Source organism: Parambassis ranga, chromosome 3 (genome assembly GCF_900634625.1).
Source record: "Parambassis ranga chromosome 3, fParRan2.1, whole genome shotgun sequence".
Lineage (NCBI taxonomy): Eukaryota > Metazoa > Chordata > Actinopteri > Ambassidae > Parambassis > Parambassis ranga.
Genome location: NC_041024.1, coordinates 6208988 through 6215828, shown reverse-complemented (window position 1 = coordinate 6215828; position 6841 = coordinate 6208988).

Below are 6841 nucleotides of genomic sequence, written 5' to 3'. Positions count from 1 at the left end.
GGTTTGTGGTTTCAGGCCTGCTGACAGGAGTAATGATGGGAGGGATGAGACACACACTCAGCCCTGTGTGGTCTGACAACACACACACACACAGAGCAAGTAACTGTGCTGTTGCTTCACTTGAATCACAGAACCAGCAGAGACACATTCAGTCACACATTTCACACACTCCCACACACACACACCTAAGAAAAAGAAAAGCTACTTTGAGAATGTGTGGCTTCGTGCTGATATCAGAGACGATTGTGTAACTGGATTTGTAGTCTCACACAGTAAATCCCAACCAGTGTATGATTGTAAAACTATAACTCTTCTGTATTTTGTTGTGAGCAGGCTTCCATAGGATTAAACTGATATGTATATATACACGATATGTCTGAGAAGCCTGCTGGACTGACTCGGTGAACAGTTGGCCTGTCTCTTCCTCGTCTCCTTTCTGTCTTCCTCTCCCACTCCCTTGCTTTGCTCCCACCACAGGTGGTGAGTACATTCATTTTCACTTTTGTGGGGGTGCTGGCTGTAAGGCTGTGATTTCTGACTGTGCATGTGAGAGAGTTGGGGGGTAGAGACGGGTTGGTGAGGGATGTGATGTGGGGTGATTTCAGTCAGCGTGTGGGCTGAAGGTGCTGTACATATGGCTGAGCTATGCCTGGATACATGGACATATTTTGTTCAAATAATGTCATGTCAGTTACCAGCTGGCATTAACCTTTAGTAACCTGGCCTGCTATTTATATGTTATAAATTTCAATCGATATTTTGTGCAAAGAAAAAGTCTAGACTTTGACTTCACACAAGCTTTTGCCAAAGCACACATTTGTTTGCTGCTGATGAAGTTCTACTGAACAGATTTCCTGCAAATTCCTCAGAATAAATAAAACAGACCACACTGTTCCTTCATACCTGGCCTCTCCAGGACACAACCAGCTGACACTTTTGGACTCATCTGGAATTTGTTGTGAATAACTACACAGTGACGGTCACATGCCTTTCTGGTTTTGACCGGGGTCAACTTCCAGGCACTCTCTGCCCTGTTTAATTTCAGCAGCCTATTTCTTTGCCAAGCTACAAGAAAGACTGCACTCCATAGAGTTGAGTCCGTGTCTTCATGGACCTCAATGTAATAACCACTTGAGGGCAAGGTAGAGGATGATGGCACCAAGTCAGTGTTGTCCATTTTTCAGTCAAATGACCAAAAACAGAAATACAAATCCTGCTATGGACTTTGTGCATAGTCACTAAAAGACTTGACCTGCACATGTATAAGAGAAGCAACTCATCTTCTCATCGTCATCAGGGATTGGCTGGTGAAAAGTCTCCTCTATCTGCATGCTACGTGCAAACTGAAATAAACAATGTGCCTACTAAAGGCAGTAACATAATGTAACCTGATATGGAAGGCTACAGCGCTCTCAGGTCCGCCTCGCTGTGATGGTGGTTCATACGGGGTCAACAGATTTTAACCTCTGAGGTGTACGAGAGATGTCAAGATAACTCGTCTGTGTTTTGTTGTTGGCATAAATTAAGGTGCATTACATTTAAAAAAAAATCCATTCAAGAACCATTTCACTCGATTCATAAAAAAAAACTTTTCCCTAAAAGCTGACTCTGCTCCAGTTAGAGCTTCTAGCCACTTTGAAAGGCTTTTGTCGGCACCGTCCTGATTCAAGGTGTTTTTGTTCTCTTGACAGTTGAGAGCTTTTCTTGTGATGCAGGTCGTTCTGCCTCTCTCCTCACCATTTCTCTCCTCGGTCCATTTCAGCGGGGAGGCAAAGGTTTTTTACTCCCCTTTACCTGACAGCCTCCTGATTTCATCTCTCTTTTATAGCACGGTGAGATGAAATGGAGAACAAAATGATGAGTCTTTTCTCTCTTTTTCCATCACCGAGACAGCCTTTTATGTTTTCATCTTCCACTTCCACTGCCTCTTCTTCCTCATCTTCTCGGCAGTAACATCCCTGCACAGCTTTCGTTTCTGTGTCTTCACGTCTGTTCCTCTGTGTTGGCAGGTCCTGTCAGCACATCGATTGGGCTGAACCAAGTTGCCTGAGGAAAAACTGTATGTACGAGACAACAGATGAAAAAAAAATACAAGAGCTCTCTTCTTTTTTTCTCTCTTGCTGAATAATAACCAAGTGCTTGCAGAGAGCAGGGGGAGATTAAAGGGAGCTTGTGTAGAGGCAGAGAGTGCTGGTGCTTCAGCTCCCAGAGGTCATTTAGGTCCCTTTGAAAGCATTCAGGCCTCGCTCCTTCTTCTGTGACCTGTCCTTAAGATGAGAAGCTTTCATCAGTCTCTGCAGGACACAAGAGCCCACTCAGGATCAGCGTCTCAAATTAGAGGAAGGTTTTGTGTGTATATCTGTGCATGTGTGAGTTTTCACATTGTTCTGTATAATTCAATGCTTTTACTGTTATAAAAGACTTTCCCTTGATCTTTGATCACACAGAGTGGTGAGAGCTATACTTAAACTGGATTTTCTTCTCTTTTTTTTGTCAAGTAGTGACTGGAGGAGGATTTGAAAGCTATTTAGCTAAAAAGAAAACAAAAAAAGTAACAGTGGCTGTCAGCTAATGGCACCCTGACATACTGAACATCAGGAGCACAGGCCCTGAGTGTCCAACCGCTGCCATATTCAGCTGACTCGTCACCTGCAGACCGCCTCCTCCTCACAGCTCCTCATTTTCACAGTAGTGATGAAAAAGAAGGGATCTATACGCCCCACAAAATCTAGGTTTTCCGAAATGTTCCTAAAACCTGGTCTGTGAAGCTTCTGTTAGTATTAGGTGGACACATAAAGCTCCCCCCAAAAAACCCTGACTTAAGGGGATCATTGAAGTCCTCCATCACCCACTTTTACTGGAGAGGTGGAAAAAACAATGAGGGGGAGGAACATGATGTGTTCTTCGTTTTGTTTGTGAACCACCAGTCATGCTTCAAGTAAGCCTTGCATATTAAAGGCAACATTTAGCCTGGTCAGCCATCCTAATTATTTTTCTTTTCTATAGAACACAGCAGTCTGGTCTCTGTGCATTTGAGTTAGAATCCCAGGGGGCAGTACTAATGAATGCAGAGAAAACTTCCTCTGGAGGCATGTGGCAAGACACAAAACCAATCAGACAAACAAAGCATGTGACGATGGCAGAGCAACAACCATCCAAAACATGTGCAGTGCAGCAAGCAGCAAGTCCTCACATAACGCCTGCACCATTTCAGATACGATTAACAACGTGAGTGCGTACGGCTAGCCAGGCTAGGCAGCACAAGGAAGATTTAGGAACTTAATCAAGACCAATTTTGGTCAATGGTTGACCAAGACTCTAAATGTTCATTGCAGATCTGAGTGTCGACTAATAAGAACACAGCAATAGTTAGTACAGTAACAAACCACAGCTGAATGACTCACAGGCACACAGCAACAGCAGAGAAATCATGTCTGTGTTTCATGGGACCTGTAAAAAGGAAACTGAGAAACGCTCCTCATAGCAATCGCTTTAACTGCCAAGGTGAACACAGGGGTTAACAGGCTCAGCAAAGCAAATAATTGGTACAAATAAGTCATTAGCACAGTGGAAGGGCTCAGATAAAATGTGAAGGAGCGCTAATTGAACATGATTATAAACTTCCTTCCTTCCTCCTCCATCAGTTGGAGCTGTAATGAGGAGGTCCTCAGAGATAATTAGGATCACAGGGCAAAAGTGCCACTTAGGGGAAACTCTGAGGGAGACTGCTCAGTAAAGCACCACATGAACTCTTTACCAAACTTAATTGTTAATTTCACATAATCAGGAGCAGCATTTCATATATTAACACTTGTTTAAATTGCACCTTATTTTATGAAAAGGTTTCTGAGAGCCGAACTCAGAATTGAACCCACAATTAACATTTACTGTGATTCCAGCTGCTCTGACTGAAAGTTGGAGACTCGACCACCAACCACCAACCTCAGGCAGCACTGACTTTACAGCTGAGCTATGAGTTTCACAGGTTTGTCCTCAGCTGGAGGAGACCAAAGCAGAACAAAAAGATGAGTTCATGCAGGACTTTATGAGGAGTCTGACAGACAACCACGAGATGAACAGATTCCTGCATGTCTGTCCATGTCAGGACTTTATTTATAACATTGTTGCACGTATGTAGGCTTTTAAATGCAGTTTAACTCACCAAAAACAGCTTGTTCACTTCCTTTGACATCACAAACTGGCAATTATTTTTTTAAATAATTTTTCAAGTGAAAACTGTAAAACTTTTCACTGTGGTCTGAGATTAGGCTAAACTATCAGCAGTTCAGTACTTTAACGCTCCCTGAGAATGTGTATTTAAGATAATCGTTAACTAACAAAATGAAGCACACAAAATGCTATAATAATTAAATCATATGGAGCAGGAGTTTACAGACAGGCTCCATGTGTAAACCTTGATCCTTCACAACAATTAATCCCTTCAGCACTTTAACACAACACAGACAGTCTTTGCATTCCAAGTAAATAAAGTAAACACACAGCCTGCGCTGCACCTGCACTCCACATTTCAACAAGCAGTGGTGGCTGTCAGGTGTTAGTCACACATTAAACCCATTAAACACAGTTCTAACTAGGAAGTCCATGTAGTCCGGTGGTTCAGCTATAACTTGCACCTGTTTGTTTGTTTATGTCTATCTTTGTAATGCACACTAGACCACACGCAGCAGTTTTTCCAGCTAAGTTAATAAGTATTTTAAATAGTTGTTGAACTATATATAACTGGTTTAAGTCAAACACTGTGGTAACTGACAGTTAAATGAAAGTAAAGGGGGAAAAAAGAGGAGGAAGGAAAGGTTAGAAGAGGTTAGAAGAGAAGTGAAACAAGGCCGGAAGGCCTGACAGAAGAGGAGGGGTGCTTTGTGCTGTGTATGAACAGGTCATTTGTTTGGGTGGGTCACAGTGGTTAAAGGGCCAGAGGAAAGCGAGGTGCCAAGTTAATGTGACAGGCAAATGAGTGTGAGCTGGTTCCTGGGATTTCTATGGGCTTTATGCAAAGCGAGAGGCGAAAGGGGAGACTGCCCATTCAGTGTGGACGTCAGTGTGGCAGCAGAGCGGAGGACGGAGACTCCAACCAGCAGGAATTCAAAGCAGCAGCCACAAGACCACACTGAATGTAATACTGCTTTGAAAGCTGGATTTACTCAGGGGGGGGGGGGTGAATCAAATAATCAGCCAGCTCAGCTACTGATGATTGACTGAATATTTTTCTACCAACCAGTATTAAAACACCACAAGCTGAACAGGAATGTCTGGCATGCAGAAACAGAAATATCATTACTCAGCACATTTGCTACGAGCTCAGGTATCCAACCCGGATGAAGGTGTATGGACGTGTGCGACTGCACATATATCAGTGTTTAGCTGTGTGTGAAAAGGAAGCTATCAGAGGTGACGAAAGTTTTGTGGCCTAAGATAAACAGAGATGAGTTATGCAGCGCTTCAACAAGGTGGTCCATGAGGACATGGCAGAAGCACTCAGGAAAGGTGACATACGGTGCTGATTGTTATAAATATGTACGGACATGTGAATAAAATAGTCAGCTCTGCTTGTGAGAAAATTGCTGCAGGAAACAAGTAAACTGGTCATTTCTACAACTGCGAACATACTTCCACTCTGTGTCTACCCTGTTTCCCTGAGTTTTTCCCTGACACACACACACGCAGCATATTCCCTCTCCCGACCTGTCTCACACACCATTACCCCTGTGAGGCGAGGAGACAACCCTCACCAGGGGTTAGGGGGAGGAGGGCCAGCATCATGGGTAATGTCAGTAGACACATGTCAAAAGTACAGCCCGTGTCCTGAAAAAGCTGTGTGTGGTGTGACAGCAGTCCTCCTGCCACTAGCCCTGCATCCTCCACCACCAACCCTGACTCCATCCTTCCAGTCGACACAAAAGCTTCCTGTGTTCACCCAGAGGGAGAAAGAGAGCAGGAGACGAGCCAGCAGGGAGGGTCATCAGCACTACTCCGCCAGGATAAATGCTTTTCCTCCTGCAGTCTCACCTCACTGCACAGCTATTGTCCTCAGGAAGAGTGAAAAGGGTTTTGTGTGTCTGTGTGTCACAGAAAAGCAAAGCGTGAGAGACAAGTTGTGTGTGTGTGTCAGAGCACAGCAAAGAGAGTGTATGTATGTATGTATGTGTGTGTGTGTGTGTGTGTGTGTGTGTGTGTGTGTGTGTGTGTGTGTGTGTTGGGGGTTAAGGTAGTTTTCCACTCACACAAACATCTCTTGACAAACCTCTCAGCCCGCCAACCCTCTCTCTCCACACGAATCAAACCAGCTTTGACCACAGTCCAGCTATATTAACTACGTCACTAAAGCATATGAACACCACATACTGTCTTCTAGTTTTGGCTTTTCTGAAGCTTTCACAACCTTCTGCAGAGATTTTCTCTCAATCACCTGAAAGAGAATGACTGAGGTTGGCCAGTGATGTGAAGCCATAATACCCGGCCAAAAGCTCATGATCCAGTTCATCCCAAATATTTGACATGGCCCAAGTCTGGCAGTGTTCTTCCACACCAAAATTCATGAAAGTATGCCTTTATGTTTGACCATCAAAGGTTTCTGACCCCAGACACACACGTTGCCGGGGGTTACACTGCAAACACTGGAATCTAAGCTAAGATGACATATCTTAAATCAAAGCAAAATATTACTTTTACTTATTTTTTTTCTGTCAAGATCATTCTTCTTACAATGCATTTTTTATGTTAGAGCATTTGACTTACTTGGTTACTTACTTAGGGTTACAGCTAGGGTTAGGGTTACAACTAGGGTTAGGGTTAGGAAGGTCACAGAGTTGTGGTTCAATGT